Source organism: Phyllopteryx taeniolatus, chromosome 18 (assembly GCF_024500385.1).
Source record: "Phyllopteryx taeniolatus isolate TA_2022b chromosome 18, UOR_Ptae_1.2, whole genome shotgun sequence".
Classification (NCBI taxonomy): Eukaryota; Metazoa; Chordata; class Actinopteri; order Syngnathiformes; family Syngnathidae; genus Phyllopteryx; species Phyllopteryx taeniolatus.
Window position 1 is genome coordinate 8,294,673 of NC_084519.1, and position 17,900 is coordinate 8,312,572.

Here is a 17,900-nt window from a genome sequence, read left to right on the forward strand (position 1 = left end):
AACCTCCCGCGATCTACCTTTGTTTGAGGGGGTGGGGGTGGTGGCCGCGACCATGTCTCCGATTTGAAAGCGCAGAGCACAGCACCAATGTATGTCGATGTACCTTGCATCACCGCATGAACCAATCTTGCACAACACAACATATTTAACACAGTAAATTATTTTGTCATTACCTGAGTTTACTCCAATGACTTGCACTGAAGTGAATCAGCCAGGGATGCGTAGTCAGTGTCATATTTTCCATGCACAGTCCTAAAATGCCGCTCCACATTTCCGTTCTTTGGTAATTCAATGGCAGACTGGCTGATGAGGCATACGCATTTCGAAAATGTCATCGAGAAAAAATACTCCTCGTCCCATTCTGTACGAAAGTGGTACGTTTTTGTCTTCTTACTTGATCCAGCTCCCCCACTCATTTTGATACCCTTTCTTAAATTTAAGAGAAAACACCGAGAGATAAAAATTGGAGGTAATTCTCTGACTAGCTTGTTAGTTCTGACACACTTTGCGACATTGTTTGCACATCTACAGTTACCTTACAGCAGTGTTGTTTGCGCATGTGTATGACCCAAGTGTCAGAAAATTCAGATAGCATCAATTATATATGTATATCAATCAAGCAACGGGATGGATGCTAGGCTGATGTCTTTTTTTTATGTCACGCGATGTCATGCGATCTACCAATACTACCTTCGCAGTCGACAGGTCGATCGCGATCGACGCATTGAGCACCCCTGGTGTAAAGGATATTGCCACGTGGCCTGAGGAACATTTCAGTAAATGATTGTCAGTTAACACAGTGTGTCGCTCCATCTACTAATGCAAGTTAAAACTCTACCATGCAAAGTAAAAGCCATATATCATCAACACCTGGGCCCAAGCTCATCTGAGATGGATTGACGCAAAGTGGAAAAGTATGCTGTGGTCGGAGGAGTCCACATTTCAAATAGTTTTTAGAACTCATGGATGTCCTGTCCTCTGGGGATAAGAGGAAAAGGACCATCCAGATTGTTATCAGCGCAAAGTTCAAATGTCAGCATCTGTGATGGTATAAGGCTGTGTTAACTTGCACATCTGTGAATACACCATTAATGCTGAAGGTACATACAGGTTTTGGAGCCACATATGCTGCCACCCAAGCAGCGTCTTTTTCAGCGACGCCCCTGCTTATTTCGGCAAGACAAAACCAAGCCACATTCTGCAGGTGTTACAACAGCGTGGCTTCGTAGTAAAAGAGTACAAGTGCTAGACTGGCTTGCCATCAGTCCAAACCTGTCTTCCATTGATGAGTGGCGCATTATGAAGGGCAAAGTATGACAACGGTGACCCCGAATTGTTGAGCAACTGAGGTTGAACATCAAGCAAGTGGACAAAAGAATTACACAGACAAAGCTTCAACAATTGGAGTCCTCAGTTCCCAAACGCTCATTGGGCGTTGTTAAAAGGAAAGGTGACGTAACACAGTGGTAAACATGCTTCGTTCCAGCTTTTTTGAAACGTGTTGCAGACATCAAAATAAAAAAGTAAAAAACACTTCATCAGTTTGCACATTAAATAGCTTCTCTTAGTAGTGTATTCAATTGAATATAGGCTGAGAAGGATTTGCAAATCATTGTATCCTGTTGTAATTCACATTTTACACAATGTTCCAACTTCATTGGAATTGAAGTGTCATGGTCTGTGTTTTGGTTTGGGTTGTGTTTTGTTTTGTTCCATGTTTTCCTGTGTTCCATGTTTGTCGTGTGCTCATTAGGTTGTTGTGTCCACCTGTTCTCGTCTACTTTGTGTCGACCAATCAGCTCTCTCCAGCCACTCGTGTCTTGTCCAGGTGTTCCTCGTTGTCTCGTCAATTTGTTTGTATTTAGTTCCCTGGTTTCTTTCAGTTCTCGTCGGTTCATTGTCGTTGTCACATGTCTTTGCCATGTCATAGTCGCCAGTTGTCTTTATCATTGTGGTATGTCATTGTCAGGTGTCATTTTCCCTTTCTATTCCACGTCTTACTCACAGGTCATAGTTTGTTTCCAGTTTTCGATATTCGAGTGTTTCTTTTTTACTTTGATTTGATTGGTATCTGTTGTGGGACTTTGTTCAGTTTTCCCTTATTGAAGATTAAATATTATTATTTTGAGACTCCCACACTCCTGCCTTGCCTCCCTGCTTCCCTGCAATTGGGTCCACCATGTTATTGCCTTGCGTTACTCTCCTTCGCCCTAACCACGTACGTGACATGAAGTTAATAAGTCAGGTCACTCGTATCTTAAGGCACCACTGTATGAGTGAGTTGAGTTAAAAACTTGGTCACAGAATGGATTAAACTCAAGGTACCTCTGTATTTGTATACGATACATGGAAAAAAATACTTTTTCCATAATAGAAGATCAGTCCATGGAAGTCACCCATTGTTCTGAGGTAGAACACGTGGATCAGTACATGACAGTCTTGAATGTGATTGGTTGAAAGTTTCCTTTGGAGCACTGAACCAGAATCTCTTGTGGATTCGGTGGAGCGGAACCAGATGGTCATGTCACGTCAATAAGTGACAAAGGAAGCTGAATGTTACCCAACTTACCCAGAACTCTTGTGTTCTGGTTCCGTGCGACAGAACACAACAGGGCGCCGTCATGGCGACTTGACAGATGAGCCAAGAAGAAGAAGAAGACGATGACAAGCCATGTCCTCAGAGACAGAACACACCCTGGACGCTGGCGTTTGGACCGCCGCTGTCTGGAAACGATGTCGTCCCTCAAGTCCCGCCCACACATGACTGATGATAGACCTTTTATTTGGAACTTCGAAAAAACTTCACAGAGATTTTTTGCTTTTGGACATTTATTTTAGTTTTTTACATTTTAAAGCCTCTAGACCAGCATAGGTCTGAGCGATGAATACATTTTACTGATTAATTTGAGCTTATTTGCCAGGATGATTTTTGAGGTTTCCACAGTTGAAAGCATGTCCCCGTTGACTATTCACACTAACAACACGGCTGTAGACGTACTCTAGAATATTTACAAAAGTTAACTTGCCAATTTAGCGCTTTGGTTGCTATATTTAGAGACTTTTCCAATCCCTCTAGTGACATTTTTTTAAAGCGACTATCCAGTTTAATTCCCACTAAGAAACAGACAACATGAGTTGAATCGTTTAAAATTGTTATGTATGTAAGAAGAACCCAGTGGAAGGCAATCACAGAGTCAACGGTGATCATTTTAATTGTTTACATTAATTAAGGATGGAGTTTATATACGTTTTGTCAAAAGGGACACAAAATATTCCTATTATTTCTGTGGAAGTTGTTGCAAGTTAATGGTGTGAACATATTCAAAGCTTGTTTGGTACCAGGAAAATAAAGCAAATTGCCGAACGGGGTGAAAAAAGCAAAACTTGTTTTGAAAAATTCGCTTTTTATTTCAGTGAAGAGGGGAACAATCGATTAAAATCGAAATTAAGAATTAATTAGTAGTCAGGCAGGGTGATTAATCAAATTTAGTGATTAATTTGAGTTTGTCAGGATGATTTTTTTTAAATAACAAAGCTTTTGTTATGTTAACTTGTTGAACATTTAAAATATTAATTTATAAAGGATCACGTTTACAAACATGCTTGGACAAAAGGGACATTTTCCAAGAGGAGGCACTTCCACATAATCTATAAAGAAATAAATATATCTTTTTTAAAGATAATGTGAAAATAAGTGTTTAATGCAAGTTGTATCCTGAGTTAAGAAAAACAATTTAAACTTGCTTCGAAACGTTTTGGGGAATTCGGAGAAATAAATTAAATCCCAGGAGAGGACAAAAAAAAACTTGTTTTGAATGATGTCATTGTCAATTGCTTTTTCTATTAAAAACAAAAAATAATTTTAAGTGGGCTATGGGCCAGCCCTAAAATAGTGAATAACGTGAGGAGAGTGTTAGCGTAATCCAAATGAACCTTCATCGACTCAGATCGCAATGTGTCAGTACCGCTTGCGGCCAGTGTGGTGTGCTGTTTACCCCCACTTGTGTTCAGCCTCATTGAAGATGCCCTTTTATTTGCAGGAAGTTTGAACTTTAGCCTCCAGTTGTTAGGTAATGCCCATGCCACACCTTGATACGCTCTTTGTGGGTGCGCGCGCGTGTGCGTGTAAATTTAAAGAGACATCACGAGGGATTAGTAAATGGAAAGATGTTATGCAATGCGTAAATGATCGAAGTGTGTTAACGAAGGCAACCTTCCCACCACTAATCCGTGGGAGTCTGCAGAAGGTGTGGTCGGGACGGAGCAGTGTGTGCGCGCGTGTGTGTGTATGAGTAAGCATTATTCATCCGTCAGCTGTCACAGGAGAGTTTTGTATTGCGTTCAGGGACGAGAGCCCGGGGCGAGCGGCTGTGTGCGCACTTGTTCCTTTTTCTCACTTTCAACGTCTTTGCAGTGACGACACTTTTGGCAAGTGTGCACTCCCCCCCCCCCCCCCCCCCCCCCTTATCCCCCCACACACACAACATAATGTGTACTGTGGGAAAAAAAAACCTCCAACCCACTTTTCTCTAGAACTAAAATACACATTAACTTCGTTAGGTAAATCTGATGCGTTCCAATGTAAAAAAAAAAAAAAAAAAGGCCTTCCCCAAGATAATAGTCACAACACAAGACAGCATGCATGTCATTTTTAATCGAAGTAAAGCATGCGACGTTATTTTGACTACAAATGTAAAACGCATTTGCCAAAACAGATAGCCTGCATGTCATTTGTACTAAATGCGCTTACAAAAACAAATAGCATGCATGTCACCGGTCATTAAGGGGTACAAAATACAGCATACATGCAATGTCTTGTAGAAGTAAAGCATACAACTCACTTACCAAAACAGATAGCGTGCAAATCACCTGGATTGGGATTAGGTCCATCCGGGAATAATTTATGATCATTCTAATTGCCCAGAAACAAAATACACACTTTTTTGATGCCAAAAAACAAACAAAGAAAAAAACAGCGTACAAGGGGGGGATCGGGCCCAATAAAACGCAACTAAGCGAGGGATTGGGAATAAATACGACGAATGAGCAGGGCTTTCCGTGAAAAACGGGGGGATAGGTTCCGCCCAGAAATCCGCAACTGAGTCCACGAATGCTGAACTTGTCCACTGTACACCATATTAACCAAAACTGATATCGTTCGTGTCATTTGTATTAAAATACAGCATCCATGTACAAGACATACCAAATATACAGATATGCAATAAATCTGTCTTCATGCTAGCCCTTAGCATAGTTTGTTTCCAAATTTCATGATGTCATAGCTGTAAAAGGTGTTTAAGCGCCACCTTTGGTGCAAAAGTTGTTTGTTGAGCAGGAAGGTGGGCGGGTGTGGCGCTCCCCATGAAGCACACTTTGGAATTTGGCCGTTTTGTTGGGATGATGAAAAGGGGAAGGTGCTCTCTAGCGTCACATTCCATCTATCTTTGATATTTTTCATCCAATCATATTCCAGCCTCTATGTGTTGCTGTCAATGTAATCTGTCGAGGGCCTTCACAATCTGGAGTCCTGGCCCGTCGGACTATATTTGCAATAGGACTGCTTCTAAAACCAATCACATTTTAATTTGTCCTTACAGGGCCAGAGTACTGGCCCTCGATGATGTCAGCATTTTCCCGCCCTCTGATTGGTTGGTCAGAGCAAACAAAGTCGGACTGGCAAAACATGTATTTGTCGATCTCAGGTTTTCAAACGCCTGCCCGCCACTGCATTCCGTGTTATTTCCTAACTTTGGAGCGAGCAGGTCCCGGGCTCGCTCGCTGATCTCCCATTGGGAATTTACCGTAACAGCTCAGCAAGTTCCTGCTTTCCCACTCGTTTTGGGTCTAAGTCAACAATGAGAGCAGGAGCTCAAGCTGCAGTCATTTGAGGCCAGCGACACTCATGACTCACATGACTCAACATCTGGCACGGCGGCCACGCTTCAGCTAATGAGGGACTTGTCGCAAAAACACACCAAATTCTCTATGTGTCTGTACGAGTGTGAGAGCCAGTGTTTGTGAGTGCGGTGAGAGACTGAGTGTATGTGTGAGAGTCTGAAAGTATGGTGTGAATGAGACCGTGTGAGTGTGAGAGAGTGTGTTAGTTGGTGAGTGTGTGAGAGTGTGAATGAGTGTGTGTGTAGGTGTGTGTGTCTGTGAATGAGAGATTAGTGTTTGGGAGACTGAGAGTTTGTGAGTGTGTGTGAATGAGAGTGTGTGAGATCGTGAATGAGAGATTAGATTGAGTGTGTGTAAGTGTCTGAATCTTCCTTCTTTCCTGCGTATGGAAAGCAGATATGCAAATGGCCGCCTTGCCGTCGCCATGGCGCTCCGTTGCCACGGCGTCACCGCTGACGAGGTCATGCACCGATGAGCCTGTTACAGGCCGAGGCAGACGTTAATCCACTTAGAGCTGGCCAACACATGCACACGCACTTAGCTTTTTAGCTGTGTGCTGCAGGGAAAATGACAAGGTTGTTGCCACAAAAGATCATTGGACTTCAATGTGACACACACACACACACACACACACACACACAGCAGCTCGTTTACGATGTGCAACTAAAAGAGGAAACTTTGGTTTTGATAAGCTGGCTTGGTCTTGGCTCCATCTGGAAAGGACGCTTAAAGCAAGCTGTGATGAGAAATTTGAGTTTTAGATTCTCCATCACTCAAGTGAAGTATAATAAAATGAAGCAATGAAGGTACCGTAACGCCCTCGTATGCGGGCAAGGAGAGCCGCAATCGCCATTTGTGGAATGGAACAGACAGTCTAACACACAAATTCAAAATGAGAACAACCGAGAGGAGCTGCTGTAGGCCAAAACTCACGCTTAGACGCTCACACGCACACAAACTGGTCAACCCGACTCCAGCTCCTGCGTCACTCACTTGGCCACGCCTCTTAAAGACATAACTCAAACTCCTACTCCTCAACCGACATAGAGCTTGTAACATACTGAACATTTTTTTAAATTTAGCATTCATTTATTTATTTATCTCCAACTGAGAGTAAATTCTCATTTGCAATACCGACCTGGCCGCTCATCAGCAGCGATCATGTACAGTATCCCTCACTTTCAAAACGATGGTATCGGGATGGATGAGGTGAGTTTTATTATTTGTCCCAGAGTGCTCAAGTCGTTTGGAGCAGTAAATTGAAAGGCAGATTGGCCAAAAGTAGTGCGGACTTTGGGAACATTTACGGCCAGCCTTCCAAGTTAACATGGATATTTGACTTCTAAAGCCGTCAATGGCAGTGAATGTGTTTTAATAAAACGGCTGGAACGGCGTGTGTGTGTGTGGTGGTATAGAGTACATGGTGAGCATAGAGCAAAGATAAATACATTTAAATAGCCCCATGAGTTTTTGTTAAACGTCCTTGAGTACCTTGAAAGGCGCTATATAATCTAAGCTATTATTATTATTATTATTATTATTATTAGGACCCAACCGATATGGATTTTTTTAGGCCAATGTGATATCTATATTTTGTAGAATAAAATTCTGATAACCGATTAATCGGCCGATTATTTAAAAAAATATATAATGAATGAAATAATTTCTTTTTTGATGCCTTAACAGTTACAAATAAAGAAATGAATTACAGGCAGAACATTGTACTGTTTTACAATGCTTTGACTGTTTTACAATGCTTTGTCCTTTAGTATTTGTTTAACAGAGAAAAAAAGCGGTCGATTTTTACCGATTTGAAAAGGGCTAATAACAGGCGATTAATCAGTCAGGCCCTAATTATTATGGTGTTGGTTTAGGAATGCCGTCACCTCCAAATGTCTCCATGCTCCTTACTCCTCCCTGAGACATGCGGCGGCTCTCCACCCCACATACCAGACTGCATATTTTTGGAAGCCTTCACCCTGGGGAACTCTTTTACCCTCCCCCCGAGCCTGAAACCCCTAGTAGCTCTTCTCTGGATGCTTTTGGAAATCCCCTGACCGGAATATATGACCTACTGTCCGTCTTAATATTAGATTCCGACTCGCATTAACAGGGTAGATGAGCTGGTGCTGGTCACATTGGCAGATATGATATCAGATACCATTATGAAACATAGTATGATGTTGGATGTGCGGACTCTGTCCTGCCTGCTCAGTGCAACACGTTTAACGGGAACAACCCCATCAAAAATCCCAAAACGCAAACTCTCTTCCTTTTTAACACTTAACACCTGAATAAAAGATTCGCCAGTCGCAGACGCAGCGATGTACTTGAACAGAATTCCTCCGATCATTTTTTCTTACGTTTGCGCAGCCATACGCATTTGGCTGGGGCAAATAGTGTCGTGCCTCGTGGAGAGATGCTTCATTCCAGACTACGGGGAAAAAGTCAGGAATGCCCATGGTCCAACCATGTTCAAGTTGAATGTGAATGCAAAACATAGCTGACATAGCTTCATTTCAAGCTTTTCTGCAGTTGCTTTCAAGTACATGCAAAACAAAAACAACAACAGTAAGAGAGGGAGTGAGCCTGCAGGCTCACAGGCCGTGGTCAGACCAGAGAGACAAGACGCCGGCCATGTCGCTCTCAGTCACAAAAGAAGTCTCAAAGGGCTGCACAAGCTCACAGGTCACAGAAATCGACAATCCCCTGGTCTAAGGCTTACCAAATGAAGTGATACTTGCACTCAAAAGATTTTTTCATTTGAATACATTGTTCGCCAACGACTCAACAATACCGGGTTCCAACTTCCGTCACGGTACGGCCATTAATCCTGAAAAGAAAGATGAAAAAGGTTTTCAGCTGGAGAAGCGGCAGCCAAAATGTGTCAGCATACTCTCCTTCCAGTTCTGGCTGACTTCAACGGCAATCATTTATGCGGAATGGACACAGTGACATCTTTTTAAAGAAATATATCACAAAAACACTCAATGAACAAAAGAAAATGAACAAAAATATATTGCTACAAAATTCCTAAGGGGCGGCACGGCGCGAGACTGGTTAGCACATCTGCCTCACAATTCTGAGGACCGGGGTTCAAATCCCAGCCTCGTCTTGTGGAGTTTGCATGTTCTCCCCGTGCCTGTGTGGGTTTTCTCCAGGCACTCCGTTTCCTCCCACGTCCCCAAAACATGCATGGTAGGTTAATTGAAGACTCTAAATTGCCCGTAGGTGTGAATGTGAGTGTGAATGGTTGCTTTTTTATCTGTGCCCTGCGATTGGCTGGCGACCGGTTCAGGGTCTACCCCTCCTCTCGCCCGAAGATAGCTGGGATTAGGCTCCAGCCCGCCCGCGACCCGCGTGAGGATAAGCGGTACGGCAAAAGGATGGATGGAAAATTCCTAAGGCGAGCAAATTTAGCCGAGAATAGCGTTGAACTTAAGGTCATTTTATTCTTAATATTTTTACAGTCATGATGGTCATTGTTATGTTTTTCTTAATCTAAGGAATAATCAGGGAGAAAATATTAGAGACAGTTGTCAGTCGTACACTTGTGCACAATAAAAACAATATTGTTTATCAGATACAGTAGATCTCATGTTGCAAGTCGTGTACTTATTGAGTTGTGACCCTTGCTTTTCTATCTTCTGTTATGTTACTTAGTATTATATCCTATTCAAAAAATAATTGTACAGAACTTTGGTCAGCGTGCTTTATAAATACATTTGAATTGGATTGGAATGATCTGTATGAAAGGATCGACAGGAAGCAAGTCAGTCAGACAGACAGACAGACAGACAGCTCCAGAGGTGACCGGGGAATCCTGCTCTCTCTAAGCCGGCAGACAGAGCTTCGTCCTCGGCCAGTGCTCCTCCTCCATCTCCTCCCACTGCCCTGGTTGCGCGCTGGGGGATCCGACGACGTCACACGCGCACGCACGCACGCAAAAAACGCGCACACGCACGCACACGCACGCACACGCACGCAGGCAGGCAGGCAGGCAGGCAGGCAGGCACGCACAGTATCTATCTGTCACTCCCTCTCGCCGCTGCTTCTATTCTGGGAAGCGGCGCTCGGAATAACCCCGCGTGAGCGTGCGCGCGCCTCCGGATTTCACCCCGACACACGCACACGCTCGCATTCGCCGTGTGGCTGACTGCGGCGGCGGAGCTCCGGCAACCGGGAATCCGCTTGGGAAGGATTTGACGCGCAACTTTTCCTCCCCGAGGCGTGCGGCTCTCGCCTGGATTCCTCGCCGCCGCCGCCTTCCGTCCTTCCGTCCGTTCGTTCGTCCCCCGGAGCAAGCGAACCGAGAGGTGTCAAGCCCCGAACGGAGCCCGGTCGGACTTGCTATCACCGCGGCGGCTTGTTGTCATACCACGTTCCGGCAGGTAAGAACCGCTCGCTCTCTTCCTGGAGTGCCTTCTTGGCTCCGAGCCGCGTTCGAGGCTGCTTCGGCGGGCAGCGGACGAGCCCTCCGTTTGGGGGCTTGCGAGTTCACGGCGGTGCAGCGGGGAATACCCCGGCCACGCGTTGCCTTGCATGCAGATTACCCGCGTTGCGTAACAACCCGAGGAATTTGCACCGCCGGGCTGCTGCGCTGACAGGCCGGACGAGCGGCAAGAAGCACCGGGCTGAGAATCGGGGCCCGATACCCGGCTGCTTGTCAGCTGCTCACCGGTGATCGTTTGTCAGCAGTTTGCCTGATTGTTGCTGTCAAGTGTTGCCTTCTCGTGACCTTATGGCGCACTCGCTGTGGTATTTCCTCCATTTTCACCACATCATTTTCTGCTTGATGCACTTTCTAGTTGTTAGCGCGTCCACGTTGGAAAGTGTTGAATATTGGTGTCTTTGGGAGTGTGTGCTGTTTGTTTCCTGGGCGAGAGAGTGTGTATGAGGAGCCGGGCTGGTGGGTGGCGCGCTGGCTGGTTCCGGGAATGTTCCATGACGTGTTGCCGTCGAGAGAAGGGCCCCAGCCGGGGAGACTCCGACGGACAGGTCGCCGCGTCCATGCAGCACTCGAACGTTGTTCACGTTGTCATTTTCGGGTCTTGCGTGTGAAATGTTGAGAATTTTTTTTTTTTAAGGCTGTAACAAAATGTGGAAAAAAAGTGGTGTTGAGAGGACTTCTCTTATGTTTTGTTGTGTTTGTTATTATTATTGTTCTTCTTTTTCTACTTAATTTTTTTTCTATAAATGGAAAGCACATTTTTTTCATTTTAAACAAGCTGCAATATGGATATCAAGGTGCGTTTAATTTGCTTACCCAACTCTCCTGGAATTGTGCAAATATTTGTAATTAGGATTCCATGGGCACAAACGAGTGTTTTGTGTGCTTTGAAAGGTTTATAATCTGCCCTCAAGTCTGGCCCCTGTGGAAAATTTACTTTTGAATGCCTTGTATCAGAATACTTGCATTTCTGGAGCGGCTTCCCAAACCATCAGGTATGAAATTAAACAACCAAGTTCATCTATTTATCTCCTTAGTTCTTAAAATGTGTCTGCGAGCGATTCCTTCCACTTCGGCCTTACTGTGATGTCACAATGGGGGAAATTAACATAGCAACCACCCCCACACAGTTCCTTCACCAATGACTTTGCAGCTGCAGTAGGCTTTATCAAGTTCCACGGCCAATGAACTTATCATGTAAAAGCCCAAAGATTAGCCTTAGAAGTGTTAGCTTCTAATGTTATGATAATGTTTGTCCTGTTGCGGTTATTTGCGTTGGGCCATGTTGTTCGGTGGCTTGGTGATAAAATGCTGCATCCAACAGTTATAATGAAATTGAATGCCTATGGGTGCTCGATTTAAGTGCATTCACTTTTTATTGACTTACTTCATCGGTGTGTGAAGTTGTTGGTGGGGTCGGTTGTGTTTGGCCACGTACCCATGCAAAATGATTTCATTTTCTTTTTGGCGCTCACTTGTTTTACACACAGGGCTCTGCTGAAGCAGAAGATGATTGAAATTCCATCGGTCACACCTTCTGTCTCTGATTTTTGTTGTTTGTTGGTTGTATTTCTTTGGGCGCACTGGTTTCTTAAACATTAAAGTAGAGTCACAAGTTGGGAGCAAAGATGGCAGATTTTTTTTTTTCCCCACAGATCGTTTCACAAATTACTACTGTCAGGTTTAAACTGACAGTTTGAAAAATTATTTTGTTTTAAAATTGCAACTTCCCCTTTTAAGACACATGAGAACTCTTAAAATGTAAAATGTAAAAAAAAAAAAAAAAAAAAAAAAAATCCATAATGTCTCCTTTAATAAATACATCATTAATATATATATAAAAAAAGAAACAAAGAAACAGCATCACAAACAATGAGAAAATATCTTGGTGGAATGTGCAAATAAATGTTGAAAATACGAGGGGGTTGAATTTATGGCCCAGCCCTGATGATGATAACTTTTTAATTTTTATTTTGTTTTAAAACACAGCAGTTCCAGTGAAAAATCATCAATGAGAAATCTCAGAGCGATTATTTTTGAAAAAAGTCACCGCCCATCTGCATGGGCTCTCGGTGGCCACTAATTTGAAACGAGCCGTATAAAGCAGAACAATGAGGATCTGAGAAAATGGAGGCGAGGTTTGAGCGCGCGCACACGATAACCACTAATGAAAGCTTCTGCGCCTCTGTAAAAATCGCAGATTGCCTCGTAAGGAGGCCGACAATCGCTAACCCAGCGTTCTACTTGCAGTCTGATGCCGTTTCTTGTACAACACACACTTATATGTCACTGTCATATGATCGTCAAGTGTTTTGTTTGCAATACAATCTGGGATGTCGGTCAGATTTCTTCTGATTTGGAAACCATTGAGCATTTTGACTGATCATTCAATACCTTCAGAATACTGTGTTTTGCGACAATATAACAACCAAACCTACCAAAAGAAATACTAAACTCTCTTCTCTCACCAGGAAAAGTTTGTTTCTTGCTTTTTTTCATTCTTTCATAATCAGCAGTAGAACCTGGTTTGGTTACACCAAAAACACAGGTTTCCGACCAAAAGTGGAGAAAATGATCTTTTTTAAAAATAGAAATCCATAATTTGATTGTGTGCGAGGTGCCTAAACTTGCCTGACCTCCAACGTGTTGCCATTTCTGTCCCTCATAATCAACATGACAATCCGAGATTCACCGCCTATCTTTATCTTCTCCTCAAAAGCTGTGCTGATCTCAAATCCAAAGTCATGCAACACCGCCACAGTTGCCAACTTGTGGATAAATCAATAAGATGAGCAACATTTGTGTGGCAATGTCTTCCAACATTGACCGCACATTTGCCTTCTATGCAAAACGATTCCTCATGTTGTCACTTTCTTAGCGGGAATTAAAGTCACTTTTTTGAAAAATTGCCAATAGAAAGGTCGGATTTAAAAAAAAAAAAAAAAAAAAAAAAAAAAAAAAAAACCTACCTAATCCCTCAGCTGTCACTTTCTGACTGCGGCCATTAGCGGCACTACGGAAGCTGTCGTTCCACATTTCTCCTGAAGGGGGCGTCAGTGAGTTTAAACAATACTTGAGTCCTGCCGGTTGTGACCCGCTGACTTCATTATGAGCTCGTTACCATGAGAAGCCTGGGTGACCACTTTGCTAAGGAAGTTAGCATTTGTGAGTCTTATTATGTCGGTAAATGCAGAAAGTCATTAAGTGTGCCACTAATGATGTGTAAACGATCAGTTAGCGACACAAACGCTGTGTGTGAGAAGTTGCTTATCGCAAGGTGGTGACGGCAGGACAAAAAGAGAAAGAGGGGAAAAGAGAAGCCTCCTTGGCAGACGAGAGACTTTCCAAGAGGCGGCGGCGTGGACGCCACAAAGGCCGACTGTAACTCATCTCACCGGCCATCAATGCTGCGGCAAACTTTTGGCCGGCGTGTAAGCGAGCTCAAGAGCAACCCGAGAGCCACTGGCTGAATTATTCACACACACACACACACACACAGAGTGGATATAAAAGTCTACACACCCCTTTTCAAATGGCAGGTTTCTGTGATATAAACAAATGAAACCAAGATAAGGTATTTCAAAACTTTTTCCACTATTAATGTCACCCGAAATTATTTGAAAAAAAACCCAAAAAAACTCTTTTGGCGATGAGGTGTGTTATGTTTGCACCAGACATACAGTACTTTTTGGAATTATGGCCAAAAAGTTCAACCTCAATTTCATCAGACCAGAACATATTTTACCACATGCTTACTTGGGGAAATTGTTTTTCTTTGTTAGATAAGGCTACCTACTGTCTTGCCACCAAACACCATAGCCTAGACATACAGTATGAAAAAGACTGGCGATTGTTGTCACGTTTACTAAACAGCCAGCACTTGCCAGAAATTATTGCAGGTCCTTCAATGTTGCTGTGGGCCTCTTGGCAGCCTCCCAGACCATTAATGTATATATAGCCTCAGTTGTGTTTGTCCACAAAGTGACATTGCCAACTAGTGGTCTGGCATGCACATGGCAGTGTTGTCACTCGTTTTGCAGCTCAGCGTGAAAACACTTTGTTTGTCGTTTCTACGTGAAATTTGACCAAACTGCTTTTAAAAGCTTTTTTTTCATGATGTACTTGCCAGATAAGGAGTGGAAACACGAAAGGAGAGTCTGGAAGAGACATCAAGCTGTAAAAACACAATTTTGCTTCTTTTTTTTTTGAAGCACTTGAGTGTGTGTGTGTGTGTGTGTGTACCCTTGTCTGTGCATGTGATGTAGAAAAAGATGTTCTTGTTCTTGTTTTGCATCCCTCCTCTGTCATGTGGTTGCCCTCAGCAGTGTAAAGTCACCCTTGTCAATGTGAGACACTTCCTGAAGCCTCCCGGTCTTTGTGCCTCTGTCTTCTAGTTTGTCGGTTAGCCTTTTTAGCCCTGTCAGGAGGACGTCGATGGAATTTTGAGGTGCCACTGTGCATCTTTACGGGCTCTCGAAATGAAAGCAAAATCTTTGAAATGTGCAGCAGACGTTCTATTTATATCGCGTCCCATGAGAGCGTGTTGTTGAAATAAACGGTGGCGGTGGGGCAGCAGACAGCCGGAGCGTTCCCCAAACTGGCCTAGTTTCTCAGCAGCAGCTCGTAATCAAACACTTCATGCATTTATGCATCAAGCTCTTGTGCTAAATCAGTACTTTTCAAATCTCCATATCCCGGGACATGCACTTGACTTATCTATTGTTACACATTGTCACCGGACACAGTATTAGGCACATCATATTCCTGATTATTCTCATAAACGGTAAACGGTTAATAGTGATGGCAAAGGTATGCAAACTCTGTATTTAAGAAGTACATATACTTGTGTAAAAACTGCTCAGGCATAAGTAGAAATACTGATTCAACTCATTTTCTCACTTTATTTCGGAGTCAGCCAGTCCTCCCTTAAACGTCTCCAGTTGGCTCAAGATGCTGCTGCTCGCCTTCCAACTGGAATACGTAAGAGGGAGCACATAACTCCCGATTCTGGCCTCCTCCCACTGGCTGCCTGTGCATTCCAGAAGACATTTTAAGATTAAGATACATTTGTTTTTAAATCTCCAAATGTCCTCAGGTCAGCTGCTTCTAGAATAAGACTCTGCACTCTGCTTTAGCATTTGATTGTTTTTTATGCTAACTTGTTTTATAAGCTCATGTTTGATTTGTATCCGTGTACAGCACTTTGTTTCCTGATGTTTTTTTTAAGGGATTTATAAATAAAGTTGATTTGTGTAAGTACAAAAGTAAAAATGAATTTTTGCTGTCAACTTTAGCTAACCTGGATCAATCAAGGTGTCAACCGTGGCTGACTTTCCCTCCTTCTATTTACATGTTTTTCCGTTGTAAGTAACGGGCCAATTTTGACAAAGTAAGGAGTACAACAAAAAGTACAGATATCTGTCTTCAAATGTTGGGAGTAAAAGTACAAAGTCGTCAGAAAAATAACTATTAACCTGGAAAAATCTGCTTAAGGACAGTAACCAAGTATTTGTCCTTTGTGACTACCCACAACTGGTCTGAAATAATGTTCGTAGGTGTACCTAATGATGTGTCCTTGCACACAATATTTGCTAGTGTCTCTCTAGGGTGACTAATTTGCACACATGCACACGCAAGATGTTTTAAAACCTTTCAGGAGATTCAAAGCGAGCGTGTCTCGGCGGACGAGTTGGACGAGAAAGCCCAGCGGATTTAAGACAAAAGCAAATGAAAATGACAAAATATGACGGGAAGCAGAATGTCCCCTGTGTGTTTTTCAACTGTATTATTAGTCAAATACATCAGAAGATAAAGTATTTGTAGAAATGCGAGGTCAGGATCAGCTAAGGAAGTAAAAATACTGCGCGTGTGCGTTTCACGTCAAATTCACTTTCTTCAAACTCCGCCTAAAAAGTCCTTCACTTGCCACTTCATTCACCAAATGGTCCACCATGGAACGACATCTGATATGAAAGATTAACAGGCGCTTGCACCCCCTTTTTCATGGAAAATCCTCCAAATTATCGTCAAAGTTTGACACCAAGCTGCGCCCACATTAGATGGTAAATGCAAAAATCACCTGTCTGTCTAGTAAACAAATGGGGTTCATTTGGGTGGATTCCCTCGTTGGAGTTCTTTAGTACGAGCCCTGAAATTCACTCGAAATGGTTGCTTCACACCAAAAAGGCCGATTTTCTGTTAAATTTGGGGCTTGGGTCCTTGAGACTTTTTGGTGCGTCCTGTCGTGATAGACATGTCCACCAAATTTTGTGTCAGGGGCTGATTTTTTTGCTTCCTTCAAACTTTCCAGGAGGCATATCTCTTTTTGCTTGTCCTGCCAAGTCTGATTCCTGTTCCTAAAATTTTGACCCTGTTCTCTCTGCGTTCTCCAGCAACTGGACCCCCGTTTGTGTGTTTACTGGGCTGGACCACAGGACGACAATCGGGTAAGATCAATGCAACGCAACACAACTGTGTGTGTGCGTCAGTCACTTCCTGCCCGAGTGCCTCAGTCAGCCAATCAAAGCGCACGGCTAAATGTGAGGGTCTGTGCGACTTTCCCGTTCCGTGGAGCTACTCTGCATGCGGTTGCCATGGCACCGGCATCCACACTCTCCCCTGCATCTCTCCATCTGCTCCATCTATCCTTCGTTATGTCACCTCATACTCGAATGGATGATAATTTTTTGGGTGGTATTTTGGTTTTACCATGTCGTTTTCCCGTCACGTTGCCATGACAATCTTGTCAATTCTTCCACTTGCGGCGACGTCAACTTGCGTCGCTCACATGTTTAAAATGAGCACATTAACGTTCATTGAGGTACTCATACTGTAGTTTAGTGCTGTGGTTCTCAAACTGGGGTCAAGGATTGGGGGTCCGCAAAATAATTTGCAATACAATTATTATGTCTTATTTTAAAAGGTGCATACTGACATATGGGAATTGGCACACCAATGAAAACCAACATAATAAACCAATGACTCCTCCCTCGCTTAGCTGTGAGCCAATGAAAATCTCTCATAAATTGTGATCACAGAAATTTGACATCCCTGCATCAATAGTCAATCTTTTAATCAAAATTTACATTATTACACAAATGGTCTTGTTTTTTTTTTTACCAGTATAAATGCCGTCTTTTTTCAAGGTGTCTTTTCCATAATTAAAGGCGGAATATTATGAGAATAAAATTGTATTTCCAAAACTGAATCTGATGTTCTCACGCTGCGAAACGCACACGGGTGCTCTCATGCCATCACGCGCACTCACACACACACACACACACACACACACACAATCTCACACACTTCCACACTCTCTCTCTCACACACACACACTCAGTCACTCTCACAAACATGCTCACAGTCTCAAACACACACTCACACACACCCATACAATAGCCAGTTGAAATCAAGAAAGCGTGTAGTAAAAGAGGCAGTAGGTGAAGACAAAGTGTATATGTAGTTGCCATGGTGATCCTGGCTTGATAGCACGGATACAAGCTGCGCCGTTGACGGAATCACATGGGGAGGGAGTTTATTTTTATTTTTTTTG

The 17,900-nt window shown here is 43.2% G+C and overlaps 1 protein-coding gene across 6 annotated transcripts in view; it reads left to right on the plus strand.

Moving 5' to 3' along the window:
• Positions 1-9,794: 9,794 nt before the first annotated feature.
• Positions 9,795-17,900, plus strand: part of hivep2a (HIVEP zinc finger 2a) — a 67,023-nt gene continuing 58,917 nt past the window's right edge. For 4 of the 6 annotated variants that reach the window (XR_009785555.1, XM_061754944.1, XM_061754941.1 and 1 more), the window contains exon 1: positions 9,795-10,289. The gene's annotated coding sequence lies outside the window, so the exon portion shown is untranslated. Of the gene's footprint in view, positions 10,290-16,740; positions 16,795-17,900 lie in introns of all 6 variants that reach the window. The other 2 variants (XM_061754943.1, XM_061754942.1) reach the window with 1 other exon arrangement.